This window comes from Hemitrygon akajei, unplaced genomic scaffold (genome assembly GCF_048418815.1).
Source record: "Hemitrygon akajei unplaced genomic scaffold, sHemAka1.3 Scf000048, whole genome shotgun sequence".
In the NCBI taxonomy this organism is placed as follows: domain Eukaryota; kingdom Metazoa; phylum Chordata; class Chondrichthyes; order Myliobatiformes; family Dasyatidae; genus Hemitrygon; species Hemitrygon akajei.
Window position 1 is genome coordinate 6064968 of NW_027331934.1, and position 11257 is coordinate 6076224.

Genomic DNA, 11257 nt, shown 5'->3' on the forward strand with positions numbered 1-11257 from the left:
TGAATCCTTTCTCACACACAGAACAGGTGAATGGCCTTGCCCAGTGTGAACTTGCTAATGTACCTTCAGTTGTGATAAACGAGTGAATCCATTCCCACTGTCTGAGCAGGTGAATGGCCTTTCTCCTGTGTGAAATGACGGGTTGCCAGTTGGTCAAATGACCGAGTGAATCCCTCCCCACAGTTTGAGCAGCAAGGATGGTCGATTGAACCCCTTGCTCCACTTCTTAAATATCTGGACAGAGACAACCAAACTGGTGTGCCGTGTTTGAACTTCCTGGAGACAAACTCCTTCTTGTTTTTAACCTGTAAAAAGATTTACAAAATCCATCAATGGGTGTAGGACAACATTTCAGATGAGATTACTTGAGTTACCAAGGTTTGATCTGGTATCACACTGTTACAGTGAGATTCTACCCAAGTTGGACACAGAAATCATCTCCTGACTGGGCAGAGTGCTGGTATCTGGAATGACCATCAATTCCCTGATGCTGTTCCTGTTTCTATAAGAATGGGGCATTTCTGCCATCTCCAATTTCTACCTTGGCTGAGTTGGAATCTCTCCATTGGTATTATTCCCTGTTCCTGCTGAGCTGCATGGGTGCCTGGCCCCACAGTAACTGAAACAGTCTCACGCAATTAGTCTTTCTTGATGTGCATCTGGGATTTTCTTTTATGTATTACTAACTTAAAGTGCCACAGTTTTAATGCCATATAAAAAATTCCTGTTGAGGTGAATGGTTGGTCCACACAGCTGTTAAAAAGACAGAGTGAATTTTTGTAATATTTCACATTCTTGTAGAAAATTACAACACAGAAACATGCCCTTTGGGCCATCTAGTCTGTGCTGAACTATTTAATCTTCCCACTCCCATACCCCTACCATGCAGGTACCTACATGAACCTCTGAAATGTTGAAATCGAGCTTGCATGCACCACTTGAGCTGGCTGCTCATTCCACACCCGGATGACTGTCTGTGTGAATGAGTTTCCCTTCATGTTCCCCTTAACATTTCACCTTTCACCCTTAACCCATGGCCTCTGGTTGTACTCCCACCCCATCTCAGTGGTAAAAGCCAGCTTGCATTTACACTATCTATGCCCCTCTATCACAATCAAATCTCCCCTCAAACTCCTACAGTCCAAGGAATAAAGTCTTGACCTGTTCAATCTTTCCTTATAACCCAAGTACTCCAGACCTGGCAACATACTTGTGAATTTTCTCTGAACTCCTTCAAAGTCCTTACAGCTTTCCTGTAGGTTGGTGACCAAAACTGCACCCAGTACTCCAAATTAGGCCTCACCAATGTCTTCTACAAGTCAACATAACATCCATCTATTGTTGTCAGTACTTTTGTTCATGAAGGCCATTGGGCTAAAATCTTCCCTTCTGTCTCTATCTAACTGTGATACCACTTTCAGTGAATTAAGGACTTTCTTCTACAACAGGTCCCTTTCTTCTACAACACTCCTCCGTGCCCGACCAGTCACTGTGAAAGACCTCCCTTGGTAGGTCAGACCAAAGAGCAACAACTCACACTTGTCTGCATTAAATTCCTTTTTCCTTTTCTCAAACCATTTTGCCAGCTGGTCCAGGTCGCACTGCAAGTTGAAATGCTTTTTTGGCATTGACTAGATGGGCCAAAGAGCCTGTTTCTTTACTGAGCTTCTCCATGTTTCTATGGCAGAGAAGCTGGCCAAACTTGTTTGGAAGGGAAAGGGTAGGAGTGACAATTGAGCAGCAGTGGCTGGAGTTTCTGGAGCAATTCGGGAGCTGAGTGATTCCACAGAAGTGGAAGCATTAGAAAGACAGGAGGACACAACTGTGGCTAAAATGAGAAGCCAAAGCCAACGTAAATGTCAAAGAGAGGGCAAACAAAAGAACAAAAACTATTCGGAAGCTTTGAGAAACCAAAAGAAGACAACAAAAAAATTCAGATGAACTCAGCGCGTGGAATCATGATTTGTAGTCATTAATGGGTCTTGGTAGCACCCAACAGTCTGAGGCATTTAGAGGAACAAAATATACGAGGCTTCAATTTCTTTTCAAAAGCAAGGTTCCCTGGACCAGGTACCTTGCAACTTTCATTTTGGCAGGCAAATACAAACTCTGCATCCTCAAAAATTCACATCTGAACGCCTCCCACTTACAGGTACTCCTTTGCCAGGAGACAACCTGTCCCAAACCACACTTGTCAGATCCTTTCTGATACCATCAAAAATGACCTTTCTCTAATTTAGAATCTCAACCCGTGGTCCAGACCTCTCTTTTTCCATATTTACTTTGAATCTCATGGCATTATGATCACTAATTTCTGTCACCAGCCCTGATCATTTCCTAACAGCTTATTGCACACTTCTACATTGGGAATTCTACTTATTGATTAAGGGCACATTTGACAAACTCTACCCTATCTAGTCCTTTTATAGTATGGGAGTCTTCGTCAATATATGGAAAGTTAAAATCACTTACTGAATCAACCTTTTTGTTTATTGGCATGGTCTTCAATCTCTCTACAAATTTGTTCCTCTAAATCCTTCAGACTGTTGGGTGTAAACAAGTCCCAATATTGGCCTGTCCTGAGCTCATCTGGCTTTCCTACGATACTTCTTGCATTGTGATATATACAGCTCAGCACATTCATTGCACCAGGCTCAACCATCTAACTGCTGAATCTATCTATGATCTGAACATCTGACTGGTGTCAAGGAAACAAACCCTCCATCATTTTCACAAAAACAAAGGAGCTGATTGTGGACGACAGGAGGAATGGAGACAGGATAACCCCTATTGACATCACTGGATCTGGGGTTAAGAAGGTGAACAGCTTTAAGTTCCTCGGCATAAACATCACCAAGCACCTTACATTGTCTGTACATACCGGCTGTGTTGTGAAAAGAGCACAACAGCACCTCTGTCACTTCAGACAGTTGAAAAAGTTGGGGATGGGGACCAAAATCCTGAGGACTTTCTACAGGGACACATTTGAGAGCATCCTGACTGGCTGCATCACTGCCTGGTATGGGAATTGTACTTCCCTTAATTGCAGGAAACTGCAGAGAGTGTTGCGGACAGCCCAGCACATCCGTAGTGGTGAACTTTCCACTATTCAGTACATTTACACAGACAGGTGTATAAAAAGGGCCCAAAGGATATCAGGGACCAAATTCACCACAACCACAAACTGTTCCTGCTGCTACCATCCAGGAAATGGTACCACAGCAAAAGGAGCAACAGGCTCCGGGACATCATCTTCCACCAGGCCATCAGACTGATTAATTCATGCTGATACAATTGCATTTCGATGTTATATTGACTGTCCTATGTACAAACGATCTGTTATAAATTACCATAAATTACACATTGCACATTTAGATGGAGAGATAACATAAAGTTTTCTACTCCTCATGTTTATGAAGTAGGTATCTAATAAAGTCAATTCAATTCAATTCACCCTCTCCATTATCTGTTTGGTCATTCTGGCTCCCATTCCCCTTACAGCTTATTTTAACCACATCACCCGCTCCACCCCTACTAGCACTAGCATGCCTTACCACTTGGATATCAGTCCCCTCTTGTTCTGTTCCCCTAACTAATGAATCCCCTATCACCCCTTTGACTTTTCTCTGTCAGGTAATCCCCTTCACCACCAGTTTCTAAAGTGGTCTACCTTTTGTTGTGTTTGATGGGCACAAGAGTACTCTGCAATGGCTATTTAACCTCATTCCCCTTCCTGACTCTCTCCCGGTTTCCTGTGTACGGCACCTTGGGTGTAACTCACCTCTCTTCATGTCATATCTATCACCCCCTCCAACTCCCGGATGATCTGGAATTCATCCATTTCAGGTTCCAACTCCTTAACGTGCAGGGTGCACATCTTGTAGGTGAGGGCATCAGGGACACTGGAGGTCTTACCATCTTCCCACCAATGTCCCCTGTAATCTGTAATGACCAGTGTGCACATAAATCATGTACTGTGCATTTTTTTTTTAACTCAGTGACATGTGCACAGTGAATTTTATACAGAGAGGTAATCGTTTTCACGGCTAGCAAATCACTGTTGATAAGTACTTTGATCTCCCCTGGGTTTGATCGAGTTCATCTGCACTCTCACACAACCTATGTAGCGGGCCTGTAACGGATAATGAAGGATTTTCTCACCAAAGCTTTTGCATATTGTCCACATGTGGTTTGCTTGCTAAACTATGCTTTAAAAAGTCAGATTTGCAAATATTACTCCACTTCTTCCCACTTACAAATTCTCCAGCACCTCTTGCATTGCCAGAATACACACAGGTAACACCAGGTTCTATATTGGGCATAAATATTTCCCCTGAACCCTCCTGACGAATTGAGGGTATATAAAAAAATTCATTTTGAACCTGTGTAACCTCTGGCTAAAAGAATAATTGGGAGTGAATAGGAATTTTGAACTGAAGTGAACTCAGTCTTCAGCGTTTAGCTAAGACAGACTCATTACCAGTTCTCTGTGGCTTGCAGAGAGACACATTGAGAGCTGATAATATTATACATTGTATCCTCGTTTGAGTAAAGGGAGGAGGACTCACTGATAAGGACAGGAATAAACATCTGTTTGTAATTAAGTCAGGGCCTTGCAAAGGGAATAACTGATAAGGACTGGACAGTACATCCATCTATAATTAAAACCATTTAGCAAACTCTGTTATCTAAGTAATTAAGTTTTGCACCAACACACTTAGTGGGCGTGCCAGTTCAAATAACAACTTGCAATATTAATGTATGGGATGTACTATGTATAAATATACGGCTGTAACCCAAGTCATTCGACTTGTCAGAAGGTGGCAGTGCTTCAGTCCCTTTGACAACTGGGACTCAAACTCCTGCAGGCATTTGAATGCACAATAAATCATGGTGTCGATAAGAAGCTGGTCTCCTGAGTTTTATTCAGATTCAACTTTAACATTTGGCATCACGAACAGGGTCCCAATATAGGGAGTGCCAAGCAGACGGGCTGAGTAAGCAGCTGGACCACTCTGGGGACTGCGGAGACCGAACGGAAGCCCAATGGGTATTTTAAATTTGTCACTCACCGTTAGTTCCTTTGGACATACGGTGCCTCACCCAAGGCTGATCACATACCTTGACAGGATTGGGAAAGAAATTGTTGGGAGATTTGTATAAGGTAGGCAAAATTTTACTAAGTGGCCAGGAGGCAGACATGCCAGGTAAATTCATCATTTAAGCAGGAGGTGCCAGCCGGGTAAATTTATCTCATTGTTAATTGAGCAGGAGGCTTTGAGCCCAATAAATTACTTAGAGACCATCAGTCAATTGCAGTCGATTGATACTAGTGGGCCAGCAGCAGCCCGACACAATTTGTGTGAGAGTTCTCCAGTCAAGGAAAAATATTTGTGAATGTTGAGTGCAGTGCTGAATAAGAAATTGGGGAAGAAAATGTGGCCACGGATGGGGGAGGGTGCAGGAGCCTGGGTTATTACCTCATGAGAACAAGCAGTAAATTTGATTTGGAAAAAGAACTGAGGAAAGAAGTGGAAATTGTTGAAAAGGGAATGGAAGGGAAAGGCAGATGTAAAGCGGAACTTTGCCGGCTATGCCACTGGTGGGATAGTGGCTTCAGCGTTGGACTTCGAGGTGAGAGGTCCCGAGTTCGAATCCAGCCGACTCCCTTGCACACTTTCATCTGTGCTGGGTTAGAGCTGGTGAACAAAACAACTCACCCAGCAGAAGGCAATGGCAAACTACTGCTGTAACTTGCCTTGTACATGATTTCCCAACACCACACAGCAGCGTGGAAGGAAATCCTCGGCTAACTGGAAAAAATTCTGGATGTGACCTACCTTTAAAGTGGAACAGTATATTATCAGCAAGTTGGAGGAATAATGCATGTGATAAAGGGATAGAGTAGCGGTCACCAACCATTTTAAGCACAAGTTTCCCCTACCTTGGCCTTTGTAAAATGCAAGATCGACCCAGATCAATTAGTTACATGCATGCGCACCAGGGCAGAAAAGACCGGAAGTAAAACCCCACAACCTGGAAGTAGAAATAATGTATAAACACTGGGGCACCCGCCCCTTTTTTGCACCGCAGACCGGTTTAATATTGACAATATTCTTGCGGACCGGCCGACAGGGGATGGGGTGGGTGGGGTTGTTAAACACGATAGGAATACAGTGATACGGGAAGCAGGTTCCTTATGTCCAGTCTATTCTGTAATTTAGTTTATGTGGCTCTCGGCACTTAGCTTCTGTCCCGCGCTGCTCATGTTTTCTCCGCTGAAAAAACTCAACACATTTGCATTTGAGTGCAGGGTGCTTGGACTAGGGGTACCGAAGCAGTTTTGAGGGCTTCATTGCCTCACTGGACAGCCTCCTGCCCGCCCACCGCCAGATGCCTTGGCTTGGTTTGGTTGGTCGTGGGTCGGGTGAGAGGACAACGTCAGGGCCGGAGGTCCCTGTGCCGGGGCCGCGGCAGTCACAGTCCGGAGAGAGTGACCAACCGAGCAAGGAGTGTGACAGGGCACGAGCCCGCCCCCCCTTGTAGGACCTATCAGCCGACAAAAGTTTGTTTCAGTAGATCATAGCACGGTAGCTGCTCTGATACCTATGAAACACTGAGCCCGAATTAGGTCGTCTGCGAATATTTTAGCACCGGATTCCCCACAAACATTCAGTGTGCTAAACAGGTTTAGAGGCAGCACTCCAGGCCAGTAGTGACGGCACTTCCCACCGGCCGCCCGAGGCCAACTGGCGATCTCTGGCATGAGGGTGTCACTGCGGTTAGGCGACTGATGACCTCGCGTGCACTCAAGTTCAACAGTGGGCTGACAGGGAATGAGGAAAGGTGCAGCTGACTCATGTTGTTTCCTCGTGGCCCAGTGGTTGGGGACACTGTGTAGTTACACGCATGTAGAAAGAATGGAACTAAAACCCCACAATCCAGAAACAATCTTTCAACAGTATTTGTGTATTTATTTTTCTTAGTTTTTGGGATCTACTGGAAAAGTCTCAAAGATAGACTAGTCGATCGCAATCGACAGGTTGGCGACCACTAGGATAGAGGTAAGTACTGCAGAAGGAACACCAAAGGTTGGGAGACGTTAAAAACAGAGCATGAATGGATGGATGGGCGCCGAAAACGACAGCAGGAAAAACAACGTAAGCAAACCAAGGCCGGTCTACATAGGAGAGAAGGGCAGGAATGTGTGTCTAAAGTTAGAACTGATAGGGAAACATGGGATCCCAAACCCGTGTCTGGCATATCGACCCTGTATGAGTTTTGTGGCCTGCTACAGCACTTTCGCAGGAGACCAAGCCTTTAATGATGGGAATCTGTCCCCCCAATTTATTGTCTTACTGCTCCAATGCTTACCAACTAAGTTAGCCAACATCATTAACAAATAATATGGATTGGCCTGACAATGACCAAAATCGAATGCAACGAGCTTTGACATATCATTGGAACAGGGCTTTCGAATGCCAATCAACCCCGAAGGGAACTAATAGTACAGGTGAATGGAGACTCCCTCTGTCTGTCGATGGAGTAGCACTAATTCTGTGCTGCTCTTAGTTTTCTCTCCCGCCCACAGCTTAAATGTTGAATTTTAAATTTTTAATTGCTGATTCTTGAAGGAGAGTGATATGTCTATGTCTACGAGAAGTGGGAAGAATCTGCATGAATCTACCTGCTATTGAAACAGCACACACGCTGTCTACTTCGAAATTTAAAGACTCAGCCAGACCAAGATTTATTTTGGCTTGTTTTCATCACTTTAAAATTAAAGATCAAATAATGCGACAGGCAAAAAAACAGAGTTTTCAGATTCAATGAGTCTGAGCTCCGTTTTTGTGAAGATTATCCAAAAGAAGAAATGGAACAAAGAGCAAGATTTGCTTTGGTAATGAAACAAGCATATGATAAGAAACAATTTCCCTCTTTGAGTTACCCGACAAGAATGAAAGTTTTTCCTCCTAATTCTTCCCCATGTACTTTCTTTGACCCAAAAGTCGAGCTGGATTTTGTCCAGGCTATACCTGTCACTGCCACTGACGTTACTACTGAATGAACTAACTGAAAAGCTGTTTGATTATCTGTATATTACTCACACTACGAAAAGAAGATATATGAAGGCTATTTGGATATTTCATTGACAAATTAATAAAAGAAGAAAAGAAAACCTGCTCATCATTACATCCTATTGGATTTTTTTTTGGAAAGAAGATTTACGGATCAAGTTTGACTATTTAAATGGTTAATTACATATTTGACTGAGAAAAGAGGATAAAAGGATTTGTTCCTTTTATCCAATATTTGGTTTGATTTTTTTTGTTGTTTCTTAAATTACTAACTGGTAGGTTTTTTTTCTACCAACAGGGTTTCTTTTTATATATTTATCTGAGAGGGTTAAGTTACTATGATTTTACTAATTAATATTTCCATCAATTTAGTTCAGTTAAGTATACTATTAACTTTTTTTATTCTGTTTTATTATAGTGCCCTGTAACTGAATTTAAAGTTTTCTTAGGGATTTAAAGCTAAACTTAAGATGGGGCTGGTTTTTCTCTATAAGAGATTATATTATTTTGGTTCTTTTTCTGTTTAACACATGATAGAATGTAAACACTCCTTTGTTGAGACTTTACTGTCTTTCTTGCAAGGTCATTTTATTTATTTTATGTTCTGGCTCGGGGGAGGTAGAGAGGAGAGGCAGAGTGGCCCATGTCTTCGCATCTATCTTAGTTCACTTGCCTTTTTTTTTAGGCTTTTGGGAGGGTGGGTGGGTTTAGAGTTAGGAGTTTTTTCCCATTGGGTGGTTCTGGAGCATGTGTGTTTTCTATATGGCTTTATTCTTCATTACTGCCATCTTTGATAATCCCGTATTGGTATGTGTTCTGCGGATGTATAAAGTAAATAAGAATAAAATTATAGTATGGCAGTTAAATGGATTAATGTAATAATTTGGAATATACGTGGTTGGAATTATCCTATTAAACAAAAAAGACTTAAAATTATTAATCGATTCCAATCTGATATAATTTTTGCTCAGGAGACGCATATCAAGGCAGGAGATCAAAATAGATTTTTTTCGCTGGTGGAATGGAAAACAACTCCATGCTACTTCTCAAAGCAAAACTAAGGGTGAGTCTATCTTTATTAAATCTAATATATTTACTCAAGAGGATATTGAGTCAGATTCTAATGGTAGATTTTTAATTGTTAAAGGAGTGATTTGTAATAGAAAGGTTGTTCTGGTTAATTTGTATGGTCCTAATTTCGATGATCCTGCTTTTTTTAAAAAAAAAATATTTGCTTTACTGCCAGATTTAAAAGAGTATATGTTGTTAATGGGTGGGGATTTTAACTGTTGCTTAAATCCTATGATTGATAAGAGCTCAACTAATCAACGACTTCCAAATCATTTTGCGTCAGTTATATGGCCTCATATGGAGCCAGTGATCATTAATGGAGAATGTGTGGAGCAGGTTAAGACCTACAAGTATCTGGGAGTACAGTTAGACGAGAAGCTAGACTGGACTGCCAACACAGATGCCTTGTGCAGGAAGGCACAGAGTCGACTGTACTTCCTTAGAAGGTTGGCGTCATTCAATGTCTGTAGTGAGATGCTGAAGATGTTCTATAGGTCAGTTGGGGAGAGCGCCCTCTTCTTTGTGGTGGCGTGTTGGGGAGGAAGCATTAAGAAGAGGGACGCCTCACGTCTTAATAAGCTGGTAAGGAAGGCGGGCTCTGTTGTGGGCAAAGTACTGGAGAGTTTAACATCGGTAGCTGAGCGAAGGGCACTGAGTAGGCTACGGTCAATTATGGAAAACTCTGAACATCCTCTACATAGCACCATCCAGAGACAGAGAAGCAGTTTCAGCGACAGGTTACTATCGATGCAATGCTCCTCAGACAGGATGAAGAGGTCAATACTCCCCAATGCCATTAGGCTTTACAATTCAACCGCCAGGACTTAAGAACTTTTTAAAAGCTATTATTAATGCTTTTTGAGATAGTGATTTAGATGCATATCATATTTTTTTTTACTGAGTTAAGTATTGTATGTTATTAGTTTTGCTACAACAAGTGTATGGGACATTGGAAAAAAAGTTGAATTTCCCCATGGGGATGAATAAAGTATCTATCTATCTATTAACTCTTTTTTGACCAATTTTGGGTTGATCGAATTATGGAGGCATTTACACCCTGATAACAGAGAATATTCTTTTTTTTTCCATGTTTATAAAATATATTCAAGGATTGATTATATTATAGTTGATCCCCGTCTTTTGCCTATTGTTAAAAACTGTGAATATGACGCTATTGCTATACCTGATCATGCGCCTTTGAGTTTGTCCTTTGAATTTGACGATGACATTTTTGGCCGTCCACCATGGCACATGTCTCAGACTTTATTGCAAAGCTCTGACTTTATTAGTTTTATCGAAAGCCAGATAAAATAATTTTTTACTTTTTAATGATATAGGAGGTATGTCTAAATTAATTATATTGGATACATTCAAAGCATTTTTATGTGGTCAGATTATTTCTTATTCAACTAAACTTAAAAAACAGACTAAAGCAAAATTAGATAAAATTTCAAAACAAATTAAAGATTTAGATAATATCTATGTGACTTCCCCTAATATTGACATTTTAAAAAAGGGTGGAACTTCAATCATAATATAACCTATTATTAACTCATTCAATTGAAGGTTATCTACTTAAGATAAAGACCCAATTTTATATGTTTGGAGATAAAAATAATAAACTACTTGCATCTCAATTAAAATCAGCTGGAGCCAAGATGCAAATTTTGAAAATTCGTAGAAAAGATGGCACCCTGGCTCGGGATTATGAAGAAATTAATAAGATTTTTCAAGACTTTTATACTGAACTTTATAAATCTCAATGTCCAGTGGACTCTTCTCAAATGACTGTTGTTGTTGTTGTTGTTGTTGTTGTTTTTTTTACGAACGATTGCTTTTCCTAAAATTTCTGTTGAGGATCAAAAAATTCTGGATGCCTAAATTACTGAATCCAAAATTCATAAAGCTATTTTCTCAATGCAATCTGGTAAGGCCCCAGGACTTGCTGGTTATCCTGTAGAATTTTACAAAAAATTTGGAAAATTGCTTTCTCCATATATGTTGGAGATGTTTAAAGAATCTTTTGTGAAAAGTGATTTACCCTCTACTTTTTATGAAGCTTCTATTTCTTTAATTCTCAAAAAGGATAAAGATCCTTTTGATTTTGC